General features: G+C 37.1%; 1 protein-coding gene across 1 annotated transcript in view; it reads right to left on the minus strand.

The window, feature by feature from the left end:
• The window catches only part of LOC106076445 (uncharacterized), a 110,072-nt gene extending 83,140 nt beyond the window's left edge, over positions 1-26,932 (minus strand). Inside the window, exon 1 of the mRNA XM_056015695.1 lies at positions 26,673-26,932. The gene's annotated coding sequence lies outside the window, so the exon portion shown is untranslated. The remainder of the gene's footprint in view (positions 1-26,672) is intronic.
• Between the last annotated feature and the right edge of the window lie 611 nt (positions 26,933-27,543).

Consider the following 27,543-nt stretch of genomic DNA (forward strand, 5'->3'; position numbering starts at 1 on the left):
ATGTAGTAATTAGAACGATAGAACTGACATAACATAGCAATGCATTTGTAAAAATAAAAATTTTCACAAAAATCTAAAACTGTTTGCATAAATAAGTAAAAAAATATGGTAAATAGTCATCTCCCTTACTAAATAGCCTCATGTGTTTGTTACTATTAATAGTGAATAATTGTAAAAATGGTTTATTTTTATGAAATAACTGCTTGCATAGTTGATATTAACAGTTTTCACTTTCAGAATAGAATAAAGTAGCCGTTGCATCAGAACTTTGAAAGGTCTAAAATATCATGGTGTCGGATTTTCAATATATTTTCTAGTTTACGAAATCTAAACGGGACGGACGGACGGACAGACATTCCACACAAAACTAATAGCGTCTTTTCCTCTTTCGGGGGACGCTAAAAATGCTTAATTGATCAATTAGTTATCGGTAATTAATTGTTTTGTTCGATATCGAATAAGGGAAATAACTAGTGCATTATTGGTAGCTATAGTTTTAAGGACAGAGTTCTTCCTTTTAGATAAGCTTTGTTTATTATTTAAAGGATATTTTGCTTTCTTTTAAATAATTGATTTTCTCATATTTATTTATCACTATTTTCCGGTCCTTTAGTAGTCTCATTGTTGGATCGCCTTCTAGTATGTTACATACAAAAAAGTAAAGTTCCCCTTTCAGCCCTTGCGACCTACAGTCTTCACCGAGATTCTAACCCAGGACCTCCGGTTCGGAAGCCAAGCGCTTTACCACTCAGCCACCGCGCCTCCAGTATGCTAGATATTCCAAGTTAAATGGTAATAAATGCTTTGTAGTTCTTCAGTACAACTTTAACACATTCCAAGCTCTATCCGAGGTGTCATAATGTCCCTTGATTCGGTACTAAAATTGGAACCAGCCTCGTTGTGGATACATCAACATCCGGCAGGATGAATTAACTCTGTAATGTTTTCTTCTTAATTTCGTAGATTTCATTAACAAAGAAATTAATCTTTTTTTTTTTGTCAGCGGCAAAGAAAAGTGAAAAGAAAAATATATGTGTTGTGTAGTCTTTCTGTCTGTTCGTCTGTTGTAATTGTCATTCATCTTTCACAACTTATTTTTTATTATGAAATAAAAACGAAAATGAAGAGGAAAAGATAAATTTGGAATAATTCTTTTTTTTAAAGCAATAACATTACAAAATTAATTAACGAAACAATATTTCTTTACACATGAATAGGTGTAAAAAACAGGGCATGAGCAAAAGATGACATATGAATTCGTTGAATAATATTTATTAACGTTTTTTCAAACGCTAATTTTAGCGTCTCCCGACACGGAAAAAAACGCGATTAGTTTTGTGTTGTTTGTCTGTCTAACACACGTCTAGGTCTCAAAATTTGTCTGGTGAATGTTCTGTTTGTTTGTAATTAATTCAGAGTGAAGCTGGCGGGGTTATAAGCGTGTACCTCGGCATGCTATTGATCAGTGTATTCCCCACACAATGCCATATTTATTTAGGTGTTAATCTCTTGGATTTCGCATTCACCTTTATCTTTAACAGTGGTCGAGGACCGAGGGTGGTAGGTAGTGATTTTGTCCAAAGTACAGACCTGTGACGTGGCAACGAGCTATTGGTCTAAATTTCCCACAGGTTGTGACGTTGCAGGTCAGTGTTCAGGTCTTCCATAACGATTGGTCTTGTTCTGAGTCACTGTCCGTTAAATGTTTACGCTATGACGGTCCTACGTCAACTGTCGCTATTACAATTAATGTAACTAAATCCTTATCTTAATAATTACCTCAATTTTTATGGCGCACAAACAGTTGTTTCTCAAGCTTTAATCTGAACCACGAGCCTAACAAGAGCAATAAGAATGACACGTGATTTTTTAAAACAATTAATTAAACAAAACAGAAATCGACAGAGATCTAAGGTGTTGTCGGTTTAGCTTTGCCAGGAGGCAATCTAAACCATCCAGACATGTTCTCATGACCTGGGCTACAAAGTGTTGATCTACTTCTTGGATTAAAGCTATTTATATCTGGGAGGATTAATTCTTTAAAAAAAAAAGCTGACTTAGTGAATATTAAAAATTGTTAATACCGGTTACAATCAAACGAACACGCTGACACTACAAATATATTGATGTTTTTGTTTGTTTATTTGTTTGTTTGTTTGGAAGAATTTAGAATCTTTTAAAAAATACTTCATCCTTAAGATTTTGAAAGCAAGACTTAAAAAAAATATAGGAGAATTTTGTGGTATATTTGTTTTTTCAAGTTTCGATTCACTCGAGAAATCCATCATTTCTTTTGTCTTCCTCTTGCCGTGTGTCTTGATGCATACTATCACATGGTCAAGATATCTAAAGGTGCATAATATCTAGTACTGCATACTATCTACTATCTAATGGCCATGATATCTAAAGGTGCATGATATCTAGTGATGCATACTATCACATGGTCAAGATATCTAAAGGTGCATAATATCTAGTGATGCATACTATCACATAGTCATGATATCTAAAGCTGCATGATATTATGTGACGCATTCTTCCACATGGTCATGATATCTAAAGCTGCATGATATTATGTGACGCATTCTTCCACATAGTCATGATATCTAAAGGTGCATGATATCTAGTGATGCATACTATCACATGGTCATGATATCTAAAGTTGCATGATATCTAGTGATGCATACTATCACATGGTCATGATATCTAAAGGTGCATGATATCTAGTGATGCATACTATCACATGGTCATGATATCTAAAGGTGCATGATATCTAGTGATGCATACTATCACATGGTCATGATATCTAAAGGTGCATGATATCTAGTGATGCATACTATCACATGGTCATTATATCTAAAGGTGCATAATATTATGTGATGCATACTTTCTCATGGTGCATTTTTTGTGTGGTGCGTGCTATTACGTGGTACATAATAATGTGTGGTGTATGCCGTACATGCTACAATGTGTTCATAACATCACGTGGTTCATACTCTCTCGTAGTACATACTGTCACGTGGTGTCTGCTTTCAAGTGGTATACACTATCATGTTGTGCACTTTATCACTTTGTACATAATGTCAAGTGGTGTCTGCTTTCAAGTGGGATACACTATCATGTTGTGCACTTTATCATTTGGTACATACGGTCACGTGGAACACACTGCTGTGTGGTGTATCCGATCAAGCGATACATACTATCACATGGTCACCTTATGCACGCTGTGCATCCTATCAAGTGATACATACTATCGCATGGTCACCTTATGCACGCTGTGCATCCTATCAAGTGATACATACTATCGCATGGTCACCTTATGCACACTGTGCATCCTATGAAGTGATACATACTATCGCATGGTCACCTTAAGCACGCTGTGCATCCTATCAAGTGATACATACTATCGCATGGTCACCTTATGCACGCTGTGCATCCTATCATGTATAGTTGTTTACTTCATTGTCATGCATTCTAGTCTGACCAATTATTTGTTTGTTGGGTCATGCGTTCATTGTGAAGGAATCAATCATCCTCCTCATAATGGTAGTACTACCAGTGTCCGCTCGTCCAAGCTTCTTTTTCAAAAGCACGTCTATCGTATTTCTCCACGTCTTTTGTTTATTTCAGAACTAAGCCACTGGAAGGTCTTGCATGTCCATGTTTGTGTTTCTTATGCAATGTACGTCACGGCGTGTCAAATATGAATCCCTGCTGACTGGACAACTAGCCAAATGAAACAAAAAAGTCTGTAGATAGACGACTCGGTTGTGTCTAGACGAGAGGATCTCATATTGTATTGTAATAGGATACCTGAGTTTATAGAATCTGGGATGTCGCAACCGTACAACAGCCTCAGTTTAAATCCAGAAAGATACTTTAAACCCATTCATTAATATTTATAGTATCATTTTCTTTTGCAATAAATATTTAATAAATCTTAATCTCTGTGGGGTTATTTACATGAATGGGGGCGAATCTATATCCGCTGTACATAGTACCATGTATTGATAAGCTATTGATAAGTTATTGATAAGCTGTGCAATAAAGTTGGAAATAATCATCTTTGGACATCTCTTATTTCCTCTATTCATTAAACTATTTCTCCAAATTCCCCACCCCTTTTTTTTCCCCTTACGTTTTATTCATTTTTTAAAAATGTAATTTATTTCATTATTTTTTTTGTGTGTTTTCATTACATCGCCTCCACATTTCTCAAAAGCGCTTTTATTCTTTTTTTTCCTCTCCTTTGAACGTAAACTGGATCTTCGAAATTAAAATTTAAACAAAGGGGGAAGATAACTGTGATTAACTTAATTTTGAAACTTCCCTACTGACCCGGTGAACAAAAGAAAATACGACGGACTCGTCACAGTGGTGTCAGTTACTGTACAACGTTCGTTTTATGTTGGCTGTCGTTGAAGACAAAGGAGAAACGGAAACGACCGTAAACAAACGACAATGGCAACCGAGTTCAAGAATAGAAACTTAAGGGAAAGCTAATCTTTTTTTTTTAAGTCTACTTTCGTTTCGTTTTATTTGAATGTTGGGATCATTATCTTTCTCAGACGTTTCTCCATTCTGTTTATATTTTCGTGTGCTAAGTAAAGCTGCCTTAGTTAGGTGTTCATGATCTAGACATGAACTGAATTTTTTGTTTTTATTTTACAAAGATATTATCAACTCCCTCTGTCTGTCTGTTTTTTTCTCCCACTTCTTATGCACGGATCAAGTTAGAATTTAGCACAATTATTCAAACTCAAAGACAATATATGAATTAATAAAAAAAAAATGATCAAATTAGTCAATTAGTTAGTGGTAATCAAATAATTTTGGTGCATGTAGAAAAGGGAAGATAAACTTTACAGCAATGAGAGATATGGACGTGTTTTTTGTTTAAATTATTTTTCATTTTTAGTGTGTTTTTTAATAGCGTTCAAGAAAAGAGTAAATGGATATCGTCTTCCAAATCCTGGGATCGTCCATCTTTCCACCTACGCTGTCTAAGGAGTCTCCATAAGGTGCGTTGGTTCGACCACATACCAGACACAGAAATCTTAAAACTGTGCAACATGAACAGTATCAATGCGACAGTGAAAAGGTCCGAACTTCGATGGGCGGGACATGTAGCCCGCATGCCAAACAATCGCCTTCCCAAGCGACTTCTGTACGGGGAGTTGTGTGCAGGAAAGCGCTCCCAGTGAGGCCAATTCAAGCGCTACAAAGACACTCTCAAGAGCTCCTTCATGAAATGCGATATCGACATTCACAGCTGGGAAGCACTAGCTCTCGATCGCTCCTCATGGCGAGAAGCTGTGAGTCTCGGAGTCTCGAGATTAGAAGCAAGAAGAATGGCCAGGGTGAAAGAGCGCCGAACCAACAAAAAGCTGAGAGAAGAAGCAGGCTTATCTGCAACTGACCTAGCCTACCCATGCCACGTATGCGGCCGGTTTTTTTAAAGCGAGGATTGGACTTAACATTCATCTTCGAGTCCATAGCAAATGAGAAATGTGCTCACCTTCGATCACGAAGGAGAAGCTATATTTATATTAAATAAAAATAGTCTTCTAGATCCTGGGATCGTCCATCTATCCACACACACAAATCAAACAAGAGTGAATGCCTTAGTAGATCAAAGCGCTCTGAGCATGCAGAAGCACAAATAAAGGTTGGTAATATAAAAAGGTTTTATTACATAGCCATTATCGCTATCGATAGTAAAAACCACACGATGGTCAAGCCTATTGGCAGCTCATAAGTTCCATAAGTTATACATTAGAATGAGAGATCTTATCTTATAAATTACAGATGTGTCTTTAAAACAGAAGATATATACGCGTAATCTACCTCTTAATCGTGGTGCTAAGTCATTGAATTAGCACACTCGTTGCATGCTCTAATAGCATTCGGGAAGAAATAGGACTTATAGGAATATGTCTCAGCATTCTGGAACAAGGAAAATATAAAAAAATACTTTAAAAAAAAAAAAAGCTTCTATTAAGTATAATTGTATCAATTAGTTTGGATCAATCATGGGAATAAATTTGTAATAGATCTAAACTAATAATAATAAATCTGTGCGATTAAAAATATTTTACCAATTGTTTTTGTTTAGAGCAATTTCATGCTTTTAGCTTTCTAAATGCACTACGATCCTATCCCTTGTCTGAACAGGTTTGGAAATGGATAGGGTAGAAGGAGGTATCCCATGTCTGGACAGGTTTGGAAAGGGAAAGGGTAGAAGGGGTATATGTCTGGACAGGTTTGGAAAGGGAAAGGGTAGAAGGGAGTATCCCTTGTCTGGACAGGTTTGGAAAGGGAAAGGGTAGAAGGGGGTATCCCATGTCTGGACAGGTTTGGAAAGGGAAAGGGTAGAAGGGGTATATGTCTGGACAGGTTTGGAAAGGGAAAGGGTAGAAGGGAGTATCCCTTGTCTGAACAGGTTTGGAAAGGGAAAGGGTAGAAGGGGGTATCCCATGTCTGGACAGGTTTGGAAAGGGAAAGGGTAGAAGGGGTATATGTCTGGACAGGTTTGGAAAGGGAAAGGGTAGAATGGAGTATCCCTTGTCTGAACAGGTTTGGAAAGGGAAAGGGTAGAAGGGTGTATCCCATGTCTGGACAGATTTGGAAAGGGAAAGGGTAGAAGGGGTATATGTCCTGACAGGTTTGGAAAGGGAAAGGGTAGAAGGGAGTATCCCTTGTCTGGACAGGTTTGGAAAGGGAAAGGGTAGAAGGGAGTATCCCTTGTCTGGACAGGTTTGGAAAGGGAAAGGGTAGAAGGGGGTATCCCTTGTCTGGACAGGTTTGGAAAGGGAAAGGGTAGAAGGGGTATATGTCTGGACAGGTTTGGAAATGCAAAGGGTAGAAGGGGTATATGTCTGGACAGGTTTGGAAAGGGAAAGGGTAGAAGGGGTATATGTCTGGACAGGTTTGGAAAGGGAAAGGGTAGAAGGGGTATATGTCTGGACAGGTTTGGAAAGGGAAAGGGTAGAAGGGGTATATGTCTGGACAGGTTTGGAAAGGGAAAGGGTAGAAGGGGTATATGTCTGGACAGGTTTGGAAAGGGAAAGGGTAGAAGGGGTATATGTCTGGACAGGTTTGGAAAGGGAAAGGGTAGAAGGGGTATATCTCTGGACAGGTTTGGAAAGGGTAGAAGGGGTATATGTCTGGACAGGTTTGGAAAGGGAAAGGGTAGAAGGGGGTATCCCTTGTCTGGACAGGTTTGGAAAGGGAAAGGGTAGAAGGGGGTATCCCTTGTCTGGACAGGTTTGGAAAGGGAAAGGGTAGAAGGGGGTATCCCTTGTCTGGACAGGTTTGGAAAGGGAAAGGGTAGAAGGGGGTATCCCTTGTCTGGACAGGTTTGGAAAGGGAAAGGGTAGAAGGGGGTATTCCATGTCTGGACAGGTTTGGAAAGGGAAAGGGTAGAAGGGGGGGGGTATCTGTGTAAATGTTACCGTGATCTCTTTTTAAATGCATAAAAAAAACTTCTTCACTCAGGGTTCCAGCCTCCTCTAAGGGAACTAATTCAACTTATATCACCACATCTGTCAAGTACGATTTCTTTCCTTTGTTTGATACCAAACAACATAATTAATTCCCAATAGTTAATTAACTGATTTTTAACTGATTCTTGTTTTGTCGGGTACAAGAAATAATTGTGCGAAATTTCAACTTGATCCGAGATTTGGAGTGGAAGAAATAACGTGTACAAACTTTTTACCATACAGATATACAGAGTGATTTAGTACATGGGTGGCCAACCTGTTGCTCCCGTGCGCCATTTTTTTTCTCTTCTAATTCAGATGCGCCACTTGAAATTTTAGGAGTTTCATTCACTTAAAATATTATATTTTTTTTATATATTTGTTCTGTTATAGACATTCATGAACAGTTGAGGAGGGAATTTATGAAAAAAAAATAAAAAAAACTTTCCTTCTTATCTCTGTTTTTGTTAACATTTCTAGTCTGTATCACAATTTTAAACACTTATCTCTGTATTACCTAAACGACCTATAGACTAAATATAATTTATGAACACTGTTAGCAGTTTTAAAGTTTAAAAAAAAAATCATTCAGGCGGCAATTTCCTTCAATTAACATTACCTTAAAGAAATCTGTAATGTTATGATTTAATTTCGTGACCTATGATTTAGTATAAGCTTTGTAATAAGAAATGTGTTTCTATCTTTGTGAGATGACATCTTGTGCCATTGTCTCTAGTTCAAAAGCAAAGCGAATTCGAAAGTAGTAAATGTGACAGCTGACGACATCATTTATTTCCTGTTAAATCTTTTTGTGAAAGCCTCTGGTGTGTATGTATGTGTGTTTGACGTCAATAGAATAATGCTAAAAAAACTTCTATGTGTTCTTAACACTTACAAGCGAAGTAAACATTGATGGTTCGGGCTTACGTAGACATCATTCACTGGCCAAGATTGTCCTGAAGGGATCGCGAAAGTAACAAGCAATCAGACTGCTTGAAGAAAGGTTGGATTGACAATGTAAAGGATCGGACTATGTCCGGTAGGAGTGGAAATCTTTGGCTGCGCAAACGTCAGAGCGCACCCACGTTGCAGGTTAAGGATTAATTATAAGGATGCTTCGGTCTCGGGAAACAATAAATGAGCCTGGCATTTTCTTTCAAGAACACAGACTAATCACATTGTACTGATGCTCCTAAGCAAAAACTATTTTTTTATCTACATCATGGTCTCCGTGTTAATTGATTGTTATAATATAATAAGTTAATAAGTTGTTATAATATAATAAGTTAATAAGTTGTTATAATATAATAAGTTAATTAGTTGTTATAATATAATAAGTTAATTAGTTGTTATAATATAATAAGTTAATAAGTTGTTATAATATAATAAGTTAATAACTTGTTAAGTAAAGAAAGAAAGAGAATTGGGGTATATAGCTTTGTATATATTATATTTTACATGTATCTGTAGACCAATTTGGATAATTGAATCTATTTTGTAAGCACCAAGACGTCGAGGAATGATCTCGGGCTTAAACTAAGGTACTAGGAAACAAAAGAGGACGCAAGTGACTGAGAGGCGCAGGTGTAAGACATTTACGTAGACAGTCTGTCATGTCGACTTAATACTGAGCACCCCGCGAGTCTGGCAATAAAACGTGTGCACCTTCTAATGAGCAGTGACAGGGCGCCGAGGTACCGGAGAAACAAGGGGTGCACTTTAACGCCTTCATTAGTATTTTTGGCTTAGATAATTGTATTCCCGGAGCTTCCTTTGTGATTTACTCCCTACCCCGCCCCCACACACAACCGCTTCTACAACGTAACTCTCTGCTCCATGGGGAAGTCACATCCTCCCTGCCCTCCCCCTACACCATGGCGAAACTTGTGCCCAATGTTATTGTTGGAGTACACTAGCAGAGTGGTTAGCACGTTGGCCCGAGGAGGCATGAGGTACGAGTTCGAATTCATATCGTTTACTCCCCCTTTTTTATGTAAATGCATTTAATAACCAATTACGATTAAATGCACCCAGATACCCTTTATCCACCCCCTTTTCCAACTGGTCGGTCCATATAAGTGATAGGATTTAATCATTGAGGGTATTGAACCCGTGACACCGTCAACTGCTAGAACTTATGCATTTTCTGACTCGGCCAGCAAGGAAGGCATACGTGTGCGATTAGTTATTGGTCTGTTCATTTGATTGACATCTAGATCAATCACTAGACCTAAAGTTCTGATTTACAAATCTTAAAATCTAGTCTAGATCTTCTTCTAGATCTAGAATCTTGGTGTAATCTATATTATGTTTACGTACAAATATAAGCAACAATTATCAACTTCAATAAAATTTTAAGCAACTTTAAATTTACCCAGTTATCACATAATTACGGTAATACGGCTGACTACGTCATGTTAGCTCTAGGCCTAGATTTAGTCTCTAGCCAAATTTAGATTTTTTTATTTTTTATTTGAAAATTATAACGGTCAAACTAAGAGTTTTCCCCCCTGTGGCCTACGAGCTAGTGACTCTTTTCTCAGCGATATACATCAACTGTTAAGTCTAGGAAAATCGTTAGAGCCGTTTTTGAGATCAGCTGTCCACCCTCCCAGGTTCCTCCTTCAAGGAGCGACTTGAATAGAGGTATTGTAAAATAAGGTTTTGTGTAATCTGAAAGTTTCAACTATTTACGGCTCTTATTATAATGATTGATTTTCTTTTTTTTTCAGTCCTATCGTAAGCTCCCGCTTTTTTTTTTCATAGACAAAAGTTGTCCAAAAGGTTTAAGTTGGTAAATAGGTGTAAGTTGGTAAAAAGGTGTGAGTTGGTAAAAAGGTGTGAGTTGGTCAAAAGGTGTGAGTTGGTCAAAAGCGAAAGTTTTAGAAAAATTGAATCCTTTATTTTACGTTGAAATGTAGCACATAGTATTATGCCTGTTAATCTCAGTTGACACAGAGTCGTGGGTGCGATCCCAATAGCTGCCAATATTATTTTTCTCTTTATTTTTATTTTCAATGATAAATAAAATATGAATGCTTTGATTACTATTTTATTTAAACATACAGTGGAAACCGTTTTTTTAAAAATATATTTGTAGGTTGATAAATGTAGAAACAACATTTGAATGTTTTCTCTCCTTATTGTTTTCTCTATACACTGTCAAGAGAAAATAGGTAATTAAGAACTGTTGTTGAACCTAATAGTTTCTGCTATTCTCAGCTCTCATTATCATAACTGATTTTTTTTTAGTTGATAAATTTAGAAACTTAAAATTTCAATAGTTATACATTGACCCTGTACTGACCTTCCCTCCCTTCCTCCTCCCTGCATTGCTGGTAATTGTCAGAGAATTGTGAGGAGGTGGGGTGCGATGTGAATATTGGGGAAAATCAATTTCATCGTTTGTCTTTGGAAATCATTTTTAAAAAATGTTATGTCCTATAGAGTCACTTTTGTATAGATTTTATCTGTCTGTCACTTTTATTTATTTTTTATCACTTTGTTTAGAACATTTTTTATAACGTAATACATTTTTGTACGTTTATTTAATTTGGGGACCAAAAATACAAAAGTATGAACTGGTCTGCCTGATTCTATACATATAGGAATAATGAAGGTTAGAGGGACATTTGTCAATCCATAGGCTCCAATGTTACACTCTGGCAGGTTATTAATAACTGTCATAAATTCGTTCTTGACAATTTGCATGAAATAATTAATAAATCTTTTTTTAAAAGGAAAAGGGGGGGGGGGGGCTTAGCATTAGTGTTTAACCTAAATAAAGCTATAATTAGATAAAATGTCCTGTAGTTTGAATTATAGATTACAAACTTAAAACGAATTTACCTTGCCTAAAGATAGAAGTTTATGTGAGTTGAACGTATATTTTATATAGAAGTCTTCTTTTCCAAAAAGTCGCACATTGCATTATGCAAACATTAGCACATGAAAGCCTTCAGCATTGACCTGGGAGACAAAAACACGTGACAGAGCATCATGGCGGCGCGCTGTGAAAACTGGTGCACAAATTGCTGTGGAAAAGAGAAAAACGCTGGCAGAAGAAAAGCGTCAATGACACTAGCTCAAGCTGGAATAACCTGCCCAGTGTGCAGCCGAACATTCCGGGCTCACATAGGTCTCACCAGCCATATAAAGAGGCACAAAACCTCAGCGCAAAGCCCTCAGACCCAGGGATGACAAAAGTGGTCATCATCGAAACACGAGGGACGAACTATAAATACACCTATATATACATATATATATATATTCGATTAATGAGGAATGCAGTACTTCCCGTGGCCACACAGCCCCAGCTCTGACCTACATAATTTGCCATGCATAAAATAGAGATAGATAGCCACTATACCAAAAAGTCGCACATTGTATTATGTAAAAATTACCACATGAGGCTTTCGTAGATTAAATCAATTAATTCACAATTAAACACTTTGCTTGGAGTTAAGATCTCATGTTGCGACCTTACGAAACTTTAACAAAAAATTCTATACAGTTCTACTTCGCCTTGATAGACTAGCGAACCAAATTGACATCCCTTAAAAAGAAAATCCAAAAGTGAACATGAAAATAAAGTCTACACAAGGGATCCAAAAATCGATTGTTCTCCGTTGTTCCCTGTCCAGAACAGTAAGCTTTTCTGATTTGTAGATCTGGTCTAGTTGTCGGTTAATACCCCAGCTGGAATGGACGGGCGAAATAATGAGTCAAATTTCCTTGACAAGGTCAACAAATACAAATATCATCTACTCTATTGTCAAATAAATAAACAAGCAAACTAATAAAAAATTAATTTAACAAAAAAGCTTATATGGGGGAAGAACTGCATGATGAATGCCATATATCTCAATACTGTAAGTTTGAACTCCCTTTTTCTATATAAAACCAAAATTAATTAATTACCACTAGTTGATTAATTAACTGGTTAATTTTTAAATTGATTCATCTATTCTTATCGACTATGAATAATGGAGTAAAATTACAACTTGATCCGAAAATGGGAAAAGGGAGAAAAATTTTTTAAATAGTCTCCCCAGACAGACAGACGGAGTGAGTAAAAATAAAATTAAAAGAAAAAAAAAGAAGTAGAAAAGTACATTCCTTTCAAAACCAGATAACAGTTGACTGTTTGTGTTTACAGATTTGATCTATAGATGAGCAGTCTATATATAGATGGCTGCCTGGTCGTATGGTATGCTCTCTGGACTGTCGTTCTCGGGTTCGAACCCTGTCCATCAACCGTCACCCTGCGGGGCGGCGCTCGGGGAGATTTGGGCTAGGGTATAATTTTCAGAAGGAACATCCGACCTGAACAGGAGAAGAGAACGTTGGTTAGACATGCGCACTTGAGAGACAGTAGACAGAGTCACGTGACACACACACACCAATATGACGACGTTATCACACAAAAATAAAACTCTGGTTTTGGCTTTGAGCAAGAAAAAGTCGTTGATGGATCTAGTATTAGGACTTCGAGCTTAGATATTGAATTGGAATTAGAGATTCTTAGATAAACAAGGACAAGGGCGCAAATTTAAACTTTACTGTTGCCAACTTAAATGAAAAACAATTGAGAATTCTAAGTTTCATAATTACGGTATTTTAGAGTCATTTTCTTGTTAAGTACATTTTATCGGACAGGGGAATTCTTTATACATGTTCTCGACATTGAGATATAAAAGTATTTACATTTTTTAACAGGTTTGTCAACTACAGGATGAGCTTTGGGCTTTCAGAGTTTAATTGCTGGTTTGAATAAGGTTTCAATTTAAATTTATAGGGACGCTACCACAGCTCCAGCCACTCAGCCACATGGCTCCTATGCTACAAACGTCATTACTTATAACTTTTTAAAAATTCTTTAAAAAAAAAGCAATTTAGCCCACACAACAGTACTTTGAACATGTAGCCCACCTAGCAGTACTTGAAATATGTAGCCCAATAAATGTTCTTGTAAAATGTATCTCAAGTAGCAGTACTTAAAAGATGTATTTGGAATAGAATAACTTGGAAGATGTCAACATAGAAACATTTTAAAGGCATAGAAACCTTGCAATACTTAATATATACATTTTAGATTAAAAACAACCAAATATTTAGTGCTGCAGGGATAAACGACTGTATAGGAAATACGAAAAACATGCATATATGTAACCCTGCCGGACCTGTTTTGTATCTGATGAAGGCCTCGTGGCCCATCCATTTAAGATGTAGCCACTTAGCTGTACTTTTAAAGATGTAGCCACATAGCTATAGGCCTACTTTTAAAGATGTAGCCACATAGCTATACTACTATGTAGCAAGATAGCTTTACTTTTTAAAGATGTAGCCACATAGCTGTACTTTAAAAGATGCAACAACATAGCTGTACTTTTAAACATGTAGCCACACAAATCTATTTAGAATATGTAGCCTAGAAGTAGCCCACTTAGCATGTAGCCTATGAAACTAATATAAAATTACGATCATCTAGATCTAGATGTCAAGAAAATGCTCATGGGGGATTCTGAGAAAGCCATGTATCGATTTTGAACTTGAGATCATACAAATGTCTTCTCTGCCATAGACAATCTTTTAACAAAGAAGACAAATGCGTCCTTTCATTTTCAAGCGTTAATTTAATCGTGGGTGATATTTCTGGTTCCCTTGAAATGTCTCGTATGATGAGATATCTGGTCACCGATATTTCTATTGTCTTTTTCACCTTCACTGCATGACAATCTTGTATAGGTTTCGTTAGTGTAGCCCATACATTGGATAGTAAAAGCCTTGTTTTATATATAGCTCAGAAACTTTTTGTGGTTCAAGGTTTCAATTATCCAAACACACTCTTAACATAGGACAACAGGTGGTTGAGTGTCCAAGCATTTGGCTGCCGATCCAAAGCTTTCTAGCTTATATCAACGCTGTCTGTCTGGTACTAGTTTTGAACACGTTATTTCTCCCACTTCCCATTCTGGAATCAAGTTGAAACTTTATACACAATTTTAAAAAAAAAAAAAATATTTCATTCAATAGTTTCAGTCTTTAATTTTGTCTAATGTTGAGAATCAAGATGTATGACTAAGCTTTTGTAAGCTTTGAGTTTTTTATCGTATTTTTATAATTTGATTATTTTTATGTATTTACTTTTTTTAAATTGTTTATTGTTCACGCAGGACCATGTGAATATACTCTTTACCTACAGATTAAACATAAAACAAGAAAGTCACATAGTACGAATTGGGTCTTTATTGATGCTGACTCTAAAAAGTTCTTTGAATAATAATGTATTATCAGCCAATAGTTCTGTCAAATTAGCGTCGCTCTATAAGTCCTCTTGTAGCGATTGGAAACGACTTTAGTAATCAACCTTTATTAGAAAATTTGAGAACCGTTTGGAACTAAAACTGGCAAACTAACAAATAAAGCAGTGATACATCTAGATCTGTATTCATTTACACAAAGTACTAGGACCTGCAAAAAGGTGGATTTAGAAAAAAACTGCAACCAGATGTTCATTGAATGTGTTTTAAGCATGCAACTTACCTGTAGGCCATGGGTCATGCCTGTTATTGTCACTAATCTCCAGTAATGCGTGCCCCCTTCCCACAAGCACAAATACTAACTAAATGCACACAGACTCACACATACATTTGTAAACAAACACTGACACAGAGATCCAGGACACATTCACTCATACTATCATATACACACCCTGACATAGACACCCAGACACTCCCACACATACACATTATATACACATAATGGTAAACACACTCACACACACAGACAGACTCACACACACTGAGACGCACACGACACTTCACACAAACAAAATGAGACACACACATTGTGACACATACACTGAGACACAGTCACTTAGACACACACAAGGAGACGCACAAGGAGACACGCTACACTCAGACATTCACATATCCTGACACACACTTAAATTCAGACTCACCCACTCAGGCATACACACAGACACACACACACTCAAACGCACATTCACTAGACACACACACACCCTCACACACACCCTGACACACATACACACTCTCTCAGACACACACAGATGAACACACACAGTCAAACACACAAACTGGTTCTAAAGTGAAGTTGCGGTAATCTCTCTTCAGTCTAGCCTCTGGTTTAAATAAAAACAAATTTCTGGTTGACATTTTACAAGGGAATTCTATTACAGGTATTATTACAGTTTCTATATGTCTTAGCTTTATAAGTTGTAGTTGTTGTTACAAAGTTGATATCAACTCACTCTGTATGGTACACGTCCCACTTTCCATTCTTGAACCAAGTTGAAACTTTGCACAAATAGTCACTGTTCATCAATCAAACAAATATTTAAAAATTAGTAAACTAAATAGGGGTAATTTAAATTTTGTTTGATAGCTGCAAATGAAATGAATATTACAGTTTCTATATAGCTGTTAATGGGGAGTTATTCCCTTAGATAATCTTTGTTTTCTTTTAAGAAATTTTTTTTTAGATTTGGCTTGTTATATAATGATAAACTAATTAATGATTTTTTTGATTGATTCATGTGTTGTCATCGACAATGAATTATTGTGCAAAGTTTCAACTTGATCTGAAAACGGCAAGTGGGAGAAATAACGTGTAAAAGATTTTCACAATACAGACAGACGGACGGATTGACTTGATATAAGCGTGGTAAAACAAAAATAATACATTACACACAGATATCCTAGGTCAATGTTCTATCAAGGGGTCGCGCGTAGCTTTGTGCTGTGAAAGAGTTATCATTTTATGTGGCCTGGACCCTTGCCATCACTGGCACCTCCGCCGCGACTTTTAGAAATCCATTACAAAATTCAAGAACAATAATAATAATAAGACAAGTCTTCAAGTCCGAAGATAAATGAGAAGTGTATTATTTCCCGTGGTTACGCAGCCCCTGCTGTGGCCTACATATTTTGCCTCATCCAGCACAGGCATAACCATTGTCCGTCGGTGGTCGATTTAGGAAAATTCCCGTTGTGAACGAAATAAAGAACATTACTTTGTGAGACAGGTGCACGAACGTGAAGATAAGATTTAAATTTGCAGTGCTAAAAAGTGCAAAATAATTTTTTTTAACCTTTTTTAAATACTTCGCTTATCAATACTTTCATATTCTGTACTCAGGATACACTAAAAAGCTAATTATTTATTATCATCATCATCATCAAACTCCATTTGAGTGATTGCTTGAGAGATTCAAATCCCCTCTTGCAAAAGCCTTGGACAAAAACCCTACTGTTTTTTTGCATAGTGCATGTACATTACATTACAGGTCGAGAATGAATGGTTTCCCAGACCTGTCGAAACGGGAAATGGCAAGTCTGGGAAAGTCAAACAGAATCTGAGAAACGTCTATTGTTTATAGATTTTCCTCCCATTAAAACACCCATATAGCAGCTATATAGCAATATTTGTTCTATTGTCATTTCCAGCACATTCCCAGAATTAAAAAAATCTGTAAATCATGAAGGGAGAGATATAAATGTTATATAAATCTTTATTCAGATTTTTTTTTCAAGTTTAAGTTTTTCTGGGTTTAGATTTTACGATTTTTTGATAGGCGACAGGTAAAGCAGACGTCAGGAGATACACTAAATGATAATTCAATGCCTCTTTAACTGTAGAGTGCTCCACAGAATGGAAATTAAGTTTTCGGGTCATGACCATACCTTAGAGAGTAGAGACTTTGTTTCTGGCTGGGCTCTGCAGAAAACAATGACCAGGTTACTTCGGAAGAGTGCATAACATTATGGTTTCGTGCTATGTTTTAGTATTAGGCTCTCGAACATAAAATAATAATACATGAAATAAACCAAGAAAACCACAGACAGACAGGCTGGCTGTCACTGGGCTTTGCAGTGGTTTTATTTTATTGGTTTAATTGGGGGAAAATATATAGATTGATCTAGGTTTCTCAGACATGCACTGTTAGCATGTAATCACGAAAACTAAGATTGATGACATTGGAGATTTTCACGATAACACTAACCAATGTCAAGGACACTAAAATTAATCTTCACAAATGCGAACAAGACTTAAAAAAACAACAACACAGAATCAATCTATAATTTTAACATCTCAATGCGCGGCAGTTAATCTTCGTATCAACTCTCTTTTATTAGTACTACTTGTAGTTAATAGCCCGTTTTTTTTTTAAACACTGTATAAGTGTATAAGTGAGAGAAAGTGTAGTGCATAGACTTATATGTAAATATATAAGTCTATGGTGTAATGCTTCCTCTATACAGAAATTATTTAGTGCTATAGAGATTTGCTAATACGTGCGCACAAATTATCATTTTTGTGTTGAAAATAAACCTAGACTTTTCAACACTTTATTCTCTACACCGGATACACCGAAAATCTAGCTATTTATAGATTTTTTAAGCCATGAATTAAAAATTCTGCAATAAAGTCACGCTGGAGGCGTATTGAAGAAAACAAAATTAATAAAAAAAATTGTTTACTTAAAGTCATGGATTTAGTAGAATAAAAAGATTTGTTTTACTCACAGAAATGATAAAAATGTAATCTGATTTATTAACAGACTTTATCTACGTCAGTCTGTCTCTTCTTCTTTCTTTATATGTTTGTACCTTTCTCTGTGTCTCTCTCACTGTCTTTCTCTCACTTACTCTCTCCCTACCTCTCTCTCGCTCTTTTTCTATATCCATTTCCGTCTGTTTATTTCTCTCTCTCTCTTTCTGTCTCCCTGTCAACCTATCTATTTTTTTCTCGCTCTTTTTCTATCACCCTGTCTGTCTCTTTGTCTATCTCTTTTTCTCTTTGTCTGTCTCTCTCTTTCTATCTCTCTGTCTGTCTCTCTTTCTCTCTCTGTCTGTCTCTCTTTCTCTCTCTTTTTGTCTCTCCCTGACTGTCTGACTCTCTCTCTCTCTAGCTCTCTGTCTGTCTGTCCCTCTTTCTCCCTCTCTCTCTTTATCTTTGTATTTCTCTGTCTGTCTTACTCTCTCTCTTTCTATCTGTCTGTCTGTCTCTCTTTCTCTCTCTTTCTATTTCTCTGTCTGTCTGACTCTCTCTGTATAGCCCTCTGTCTGTCTGGCCCTCTTTCTCCCTCTCTCTCTTTCTATTTCTCTGTCTGTTAATCCTAACCTCTCCTCACTTATCTATCTCTTTCTGTCTGTCTAACCATCCCCTCTCTCTATCTGTATGTCCTTCTTTATCTTTCTCGTTTCTATCTCTCTTTCTGTCTGACACTCTCTCTCTTTTTCTAAGTCTGTCTGTCCCTTGCTCTCTCTCACTCTCTCTCTCTCTCTCTCTCTCTCTCTCTCTCTCTCATATTTCAGGTGCCCTCATATCAGTCGATTCAATCTCATGCACCATTTCATCAAAAGAAGTAGAAACAAGAATCTCGAACGAAGCGCTTGAAAGACGCATGCAAACACCAGGGCCGGCCTAGACTTGCTTAGCTCTAAGTCTCTGCCATGATGCAAGGTTTATTCGCAAACTATTAGATCTACTTGTTAGACTACAGATGTTAGAAGACCTTTTGTTTGATGCTTTTGGTGAAATGGGTTGAAAAGTTATATCGAGTCTGGGGATCATGATTCGTTCATATTGTATAATACCGCTGTCGGCGCTATATGCATTTAACTTATTTGCTGATTTAGATATAGATACAGGACGGTTTAAAATATATTGCATATTTTTCGGTCTTAATTTTTAAAAATTTCATTTGGGTGGCACCGTAAGGCCTCCGATTACCTACTAATACTAGAAGTAGACACGGACTCTCAGATATGGCTGAGGCCATGTACTCATGTACTAATTCGTACATCATTGACCGCAGCTGCCATGAGATAGGCAGCTCAGAGTAAAAGAAAGAGGTTGGCATAAATAAAAAACAGGTATGGGTCAATGAGAAAGAGATGAAATTGCCCTTGAACTCTACAGTTGGTCAGTAGTGTCCATTCTTTTCCGACCAGAGAACCATTTTCACATTTCCCACATAATGACACCATGGAATCCCCCCTGAAAACATCGTCTGCTGGTTCAATATGCAAGACGGGCAGGAATATCAATGGACCGGATATCACCGAGTCACGGGCCAGAAATTGCCCAGAGGTCGTAGATTGATCATCCCTGTTCGTAATAGATAGCAAGGCAAAATGTAGGCAAAAAAATGGACCTAGTTAGAAACAAATTGAATCAGGTTGAACCAACGCGTGCCCACATGTCAGCTTTCAGAGTCAGAGAAATAAATGCATGGCAACATATCTGTTTCTAGAAAATTGTTTTTTTTTTTCAATCTGTTATTAGGGATTGAAGTCGCAAATTAACATTAATTTAACTAAAAACACGTAATTATTGCATGTCTAATTATTTCATTCAACTTTTATACCATAAAGTTTAATTATTGGTAAAATTATTGCTTACTAAACTTATGCATAGTGTTAAACAGCAGCAAAATAACAATAAAATTGTTTATTTAAAACTTCGCTTTTATAATATAATTATTAGCGTAGGATTTTGTATCTTAACAAAAAAAAAAAAAAGCCCACAAAAGAGGCAAAGAAAAGAGGCCCAAGGATTCCTATGATGATAAAGCTAAATTTGAATAGTGCTAATTCTGAGGTTTCCTAAAAAAAAAAAAATAATAGAATGGCTATTAAAAAAAATAAACCTTAAATGAAAGTATAAGTAGATATAAAGTCTACCCGCTCGCGATTACTACACACTCACTTTGAATGTATTTTTCTCAGTAAGTTGTAGACGCCGCTTATAGACAACTGTGAAATCCAGTCACAGAAAAATTGGCGCTAAGCAGTAACTCCCTAGGAACCGACTCTATCAGACACGATGACCACCTTGATGAGGATATAGAGTAGTGCCCTACGTCTCAAGGAAGGGAAATCAAAGGGAAAGACTATAGATCAACGTATTACTCTATGCCTTTAGAAAAAAAAAGCAAAACGCTCATGTATATTGTTCCATGCACGTAGGTATAAATGTGTTCACAGAAACTGCCTTCTTTCAAGCTGACTTTTTGTCATATGTCATAGTTGAATGAATTTCTCAGATGATCACTGTTACGAATCAAAGCTGTGACCCAATTCTACCTCTTTCCAGAAACAGGGGTCAGGTCAAAGAAGTTGCTAATTATTAATTATAATCATCCAATCAGGGAAAGAGGTCAGGGGAAAAAAAATCGAATACGTCAGTTTCTAGAAGGTCAAAGCTAATGAAATGTTTAGAAGTTTTTATGATTCTGGAAAATATGGTTTAATTAAGTATAGATTGGGGAAAAGCAAGTTAGTCGGGGTCCTTGCGTTGTAACTGTAAAGGCGTTGTGATGAGTTCTTAAACAGTTGCGGGTCCACTAGTTGATTTAAAGTTATATCACTACGTTGTTTCAGTAATAAGTCATATCTGGTAAAGTTGTATTAGTAGAAAGTTGAATATTAACAAAATGTTTATGTCAAGTTAATGTTGAATCGAAAATCTATGTATTGTTTAAGTTAGAAGTTTATAGAAGTTTAATAAAGAAGAGGAAAAAAAAGATTCACTATTTTATTTACTAATTAAGTATAGGCTAATCATATTTATATTATATATTTATATTTTTAATTCTTTACAATTTAATATTTGCGAAATGTGAGAACTTATAAATAAAAATAATAAAACATAATAATAATAAAAGTCCACAAAAGAGGCAGGAGAGCCCAAAAAAGAGGCAAATAAAGCCCCCCCCCCCCAAAAAAAAAAGAGACAAAGAAAAGAGGCCTAGGACCCAAAGATTACTATGATGACAGAGCTAATATTGAATAGCGCAAATGCTGAGGTTTCCTTTTAAAAAAAAGGATTAATAAAAAATCTTTAAAAAAAATACAAAATGAGTTGTATTCAAAAATAGGAGTATTTAAATTTTTTCATATGCATACTTTTATATATATTGTGTGCTTATATATAACCCTAATTGATTTATTCTCTATATACTTTTGTAACTCTAACAGACCGCAAAGAGTTCCTTGTGATAGAGGTCCTTCGTCTTGGGTTCTTGAAAGGAAACATTGTTGCAGCAAAGTATTGAGGGGAAATACATTTGAATAACTCGTAAGTCCTTAAACTAATTGTGTTTGGACAAATTTGAATCGAGAACGAAATGTTCAAGAATATTGTCAAATGACAGTATCATCATTTTCTGAAACTTTTGCAGCACGGCCATACTGGAAATGTTGGAATATATGTGTCCCATGGGCGTAGCCAGGGGGGGGGTTGGGGTTCAAACCCCCCCCCCGAAATGAAATTCCCCCCTTCGGAAGGGGGGGGGACGGAATTTAGTGACTGATTTTTTGCTTTGATTTTGTTTATTTTAGGTGAGATTTTAATACTTAACCATCACTTGCCACAGCACAACCAAAGGGGTTTTGAGTTTAAAACCCCCTACTAGGGGGATTCGAGTTTAAAACCCCCTACCAGGGAAGGTTCGAGTTTAAAACCCCCTACCAGGGAGGTTCGAGTCCCTAGCAGGGGGGTTCGAGTTTAAAACACCTACCAGAGGGGTTCGAGTTTAAAAACCCCTACTAGGGGTTTTGAGTTTTAAACCCCCTACCTGGGGTTTTTGCAGTTAACTCCCCCTCTTCTATAAAACAAAACAAAACAAAAACGCAAACGAAAATCCCCTAATTCCAAGAGCACAGTTAAGGAAGATTTTGATTTTAAAACCCCGTCTAAAATTTACGATAAACCCCCTCTTTAATATAAAAAAAAAGCTAATTACGCACTCAAAATGTTATGAGCGTAGCTAAATGGGTTTTGACTCAGTTTTGAGTTTAAATCCCACTTCAGCGGGGTTTGAAGGTAAAAACTGCCTCTTTAATAATAAAAACAAAGCAAATTATACACTCAAAATGTTATGAGTGTAGTCAAAGGGGTTTTGAGTTTAAACTCCCCTCCAGTGGAGTTTGAAGCTAAAAAGTACCTCTTCAATATAAATAAAAGAAAATTACTCACTCCAAAATCTATGAGCGTAGTCAAAGGGGTTTTGAGTTTAACCCCCCCCCCCCGGGGGGTTTGAGGAAAAAAATACATCTTTAGTGTAAGAAAAAAAGCAAATTACGCACTCAAATGCTATGAGCGTTGCCAAAAGGGGTTTTGAGTTTAAACCCCCATTCAGAGGGGTTTGGTGCTAAAGATACATCTTCAATATAAAAAAAAGCAAATTACACACTAAAATTATTTGAGCGTAGCCAATCCAATCGGGGGTTTTGAGTTTAAACCCTTCTTCTACAGATGGCTTTTTTTAAAAGTTTAAAACCCCTCCAAATGGTTTTGAGTTTAAGATCCCCCTACAGAGCATTTTGAGGTGGAAAACCCCCAACAGAAGATTTTGACGATAAAACTTCTCTTTTCGATATAAAATCTAAAGCAAACTACAGTCACTTAATTCCAGGAGCGTATTCAAGAGAGTTACACATTTTTACCAGTGGCAGGGCTCCATTAATAAACTGCAGTGAATAGTCATCTACCGAAATCGAAAAACACTAAATGTAGCTCAACAAAGATGGCTAAGACAGATTTTAGGAGTCAGTTATAGAGATCAGGTCTAAATCAAGGCCGAACTGGGAGTCGACCCCTTAGTAAGATTGTGAGAGAGCGACGCATGAGGTTTGCGGGACATGTTCTCCGACAAAATAAATTACGCATAAGAAGAGTTGCGATGATATCCTAGTACAACTTGACGCCACTCATTCATGGAGGTCCTCATGGTAGGTGGGAAGAGGCTTCAGACATTACCAGTAACAGATTTTTATGGAAACAGCTTGACGTAAAATGCTCCGAACGGCGCGGGAGGGTCTAAGTCAGTAAGAATAGCACATTAGGTTTTTGAAATAGAACTTTTTAATATCAGGAAAATGCACTGTAGATACCTCAGAATATGCATTTTGTTGGTTTTCAATATCAGAAATAGTGCTTGGCGGCGGGGCTTCGAACCGCGCCGGGGGAGCTCCTAGCGCTCCCCCAGACCCCTTTGCTAGTAATGGCGGGGAATCTACAATTTGTCCACTAATTCATGGAAGAACCTATTCTAGGGCACAATAAACGTCTTCCGAAAGAATGAAGGGTCAGAATGTAATAAAGATTATGTGCACACACACACATAAATACATATAATTTTTTTTTCGTGGGGGGGGGGGGGGGAGAAAAAAATTCCCCCCCCAAAACCCCCCCCCCGAAAAAAAATCCTGGCTACGCCCATGATGTGTCCTAAATTAATTTCTTCATAACAAATTGCTTTATATAATTTCTTTTGTATTACAATTGATATAAAAATAATGTGTTAACTGTTTTTAACTTTTAAATCAAATTAACAAAAAAAAAGGACCGGATAGACGGTCGACAAATATTGCACGGTGTCCCAGACTAAAGGATAGGTAAAGGTAAAGTTTAAAACAACAAAACAAAACAAAACAAAAAAGCCCAAAAAGAGACAAGAAAAAGAAAAAAGGCCCAAGGATTCCTAGGATGAAAAAGCTAAACATAAACAGTAGCACAAATTCTGAGGTTTCCTAAACGAAAGAAAAGTAGTTATAGGTTTTAACTATGTCAAATGCTTTTCAATGACTATTATTATTATTTTGTACAGAAAGGAAATTGATCACATGGAGGCGTGGCATGGTAATTAATGTTATTTTGTAAATTGCTTATTTATGTGAGATTTACAAACAACGTTGGAGAGGTGCGTGGCGCTATGTTTGTTCTTGGACACTATTTTAAAAAAAGATTACTTACAGATACCACTATTTTATCTTTGGAGTCTGTGGTGATTCTAACAGAACTCAGGACCTCTCGGTGTCAATTGGTGGTAATTGGTTGTCCCGGGGTTTCATTGGGAGAAAAAAATATCGCCAGAGCAGACCTGCTAGTAATCGTAATCCACTTATATCTAGTCCACTAAATTCTTCATGAGCTCACTGTAAAGTTGATTGACCACAATCTTGGTTTGATGACAGTTATAGACATCTGGATAACGGAGCCCGTTCCGTCAATGGTAGAGGTTATTTTGTAGTAAGGATGTAGAGAAAACGACCACATTAATAAAGTGGACATTCAGCCTGTATTTAAAGGCGCAGAACACATTTCTTATCCACAGCGATGATAAGTAATATTCAGACACATTGTTTGCTTTGAATAGCCCAGATCCAGGGTTGGACATACAAACATTTACAATAGAAATTCCTTTTGCTGATCTGTCAGCTAGTGAACACACCAACAAGAAACATTTGTCATTGTGTTTCTCGGAAGTTTTAGACAGCTACTTTAAAAAAAATACCAAGTTCAAGGACTTCGTTCGTTTGGGATGTGAGCATGTGTATGATAGATGCGTACGTACATGTGCCAACAACAGAGAACAATAGACAACTCAATGACAACCTAATGACAACTTAGACAACCTAATGATTTGAACAATTTCTGAACAATGTTTAAACCTTACTCGTTGTGAGACTACATTAAATAAATACTTATTCACAGTGCTTTTTTGTAAAAAAAAAAAAAAAAAAAAAGATGCCGGGGCACTCAGTGATGGATTGCTTAACTTTTAACTACTAATAAATTAATTGTAAAGAAAAGTAATAATTTTTCCCCACATTGAAAAAAGTGCCGGTACGCCGTACCGGTGCGTACCGTCACCAAAAAAAAAGGACCTCACATTCTCGGTCCCAGGCATACGTTTGGATTCTGTGTCATTAGATCCAAGTTTAGAATGACACAGAATGTCATCGCCATAAGGTATTATAAATACTGGCTCGTTTTTTTGTTTTAAAAAAGCTTATATCAATTCGCTCTGTCATGTCTTGTCAGTGTCAATAAATAATTGTGCGGAGTTTAAGCTTGATCCGAGACAGACAGACAGAGGGAGTTGATATACGTGGCGTAAAGCGTGGTCGAGAGGCTAAGTACGCTTGAACTTGGCTTTTCTTGGCTACCTATGAAGGGGGCTCGGGGTTCGACACCCGACTCGAGCAGAGTTGAGTTTACTGAGCGCCAACAGGCAGCACGGAAAACCTTCTCCCAGATACCCCCTCCCACTGGTCCACAAATGAGATTGAACCATAGCGCTCTGAGGATGCTATAAGAATGAAAGTAGTGCTATATAAACGCTATTATTATTATGTTAGAAATGAACGAGTAGTCATTCTCTGGCGCTGCCAGGGTCGAGTTTCGCTAAAGAGAAACAAAATTCATCGTAGTCCCTATAACAGTTTCCACTGAGGAATTTTCTGGTGATGTGGCAGGTCTGCAGCAGTACCGCCCTCTGACAGGTAACGAAGATGTTCCTAGGAATGTTAAGGGCCTTGAAGGTGTCTGTGAGGTCAGTTGTTATTATCCCCTCGGTTGATATAACAATGGGGTATATTGTTATTTTGGACAATTTCCATAGACGCTTAATCTCCAAGCCTAGGTTCCCATATTTTCTTTGTTTTTATTATTATTATATGCTTTAAACAATGTGCTGACAGTGTTTCCGATACCTTATAAAACCAACAAGTATGTTACACCGTTTTCTTTATTCTGTACACCGGATGCACCAAACAAAGATTGCTATTTAGAGTTGTTCCGCCACGTATGAACATCTTCACTATTTGAGTCGATACATCTTATACGGTGACCCTCAGAACAGGACACAACAAAATGAGACAACATATGTTCCGGAAGCTAAAAGTCGGGACTATCGAAACCTGCCCTTGTGGAGCATCACCATAGAATGCTGGCCATGTCCTTCAAAGCAGCCTACTATATCAAGAGGCCCGAACAAGACTCTGGTTTCAAAACCCTCCTATCGAACAAAAACTCTACGGACAACTGCTTGGTCTGGATACCACTGCGCAGTTCATCTCAGATATAGGATTACTGAACAGAACCCTCCGACATGTCAAATGAGAACAAAGAAGAATACGGCGATGATTGTTTTTGATTGACAATGGACAGACATTATTTAAGAATCGAAAAGTCAAAATATCTTTTCTGCTATACGAGAATGTAGACCTACTATTGACATCCGGGAAAAATGGGGGAAGTCTCGTGCTGTCTTGTTTATGAAGATGTTCAGTTACATGACATTGTAAACAAAGGGACATAAACACGAGAGATATACTGTACACAGTTTCACCAGAGACAATGTGTAATAGTTACCTTAGATTTCAGTTGCTTCCCTTGTTAGCACATAATTAAAACCAAATGTTGGTATCCAAAGTAGAAATAAACCTGAGCACTGAACTGCATATCCAGAATGGTCAACTACTTTATAGAGAGAACTGGAGTATTGATTGAGCCACTGAGAGGAGGGAGGGAGAAATGGCGAGTGTACACACTCCATACACAAAAAGTACATTACAATAAGTATATTACACAAAATCTTGCTTTCCCCCGACTTCTTCTCTCTCTCTCTCTCTCTCTCTCGCTCTCTCTCTCACCTCGCGTGACACCCCAGGTCGCCACAACGCTGTGTGCTTTTTTTTTTTTTTATTTTAAACACAATTCCGAGGCGGGCGAACAAGTGTCGACGCTTAGATTTTAGGTAAAAAAAAATACACAGAAAAACCCAAGGTTAAGTCGTCAAGTAGACAACGTCTCGCCAATCTTCAAGGACTATGTGTGAATTCTTGACGGAGCGTAATGCACGGGCGCAGATGGGTTTTTTACTAAATCTAGTAATAGTGAACAGCTATAGTTTATAAAAGAAACATTTGTTCATTTACATAAAGGGATGGGTTGGAGTCAATATGTTTTTAAAGATAGAATTAAAATATAAAATTATTTGTTAATGAAACCGCGGGACGGCGGGAAATGGCAGTGGGCAGGATTCAAACCCGGGACTGTCGATACGGAAGTCCAGAGCGCACTCAACACGAACCATGGGAGAGCGAGATAGTGGGCTTAACACCTCCGTGTTACCATCACAGGTCCACAAACCAGGTGTTGCAGCACTGCAGACTGTGCGATACCTCCGTGTTACCATCACAGGTCTTAACAGACGGTGGGGCACATCCGTTTCTGGCGTAAT

The sequence above is a fragment of the Biomphalaria glabrata genome, chromosome 17, assembly GCF_947242115.1.
Source record: "Biomphalaria glabrata chromosome 17, xgBioGlab47.1, whole genome shotgun sequence".
Lineage (NCBI taxonomy): Eukaryota > Metazoa > Mollusca > Gastropoda > Planorbidae > Biomphalaria > Biomphalaria glabrata.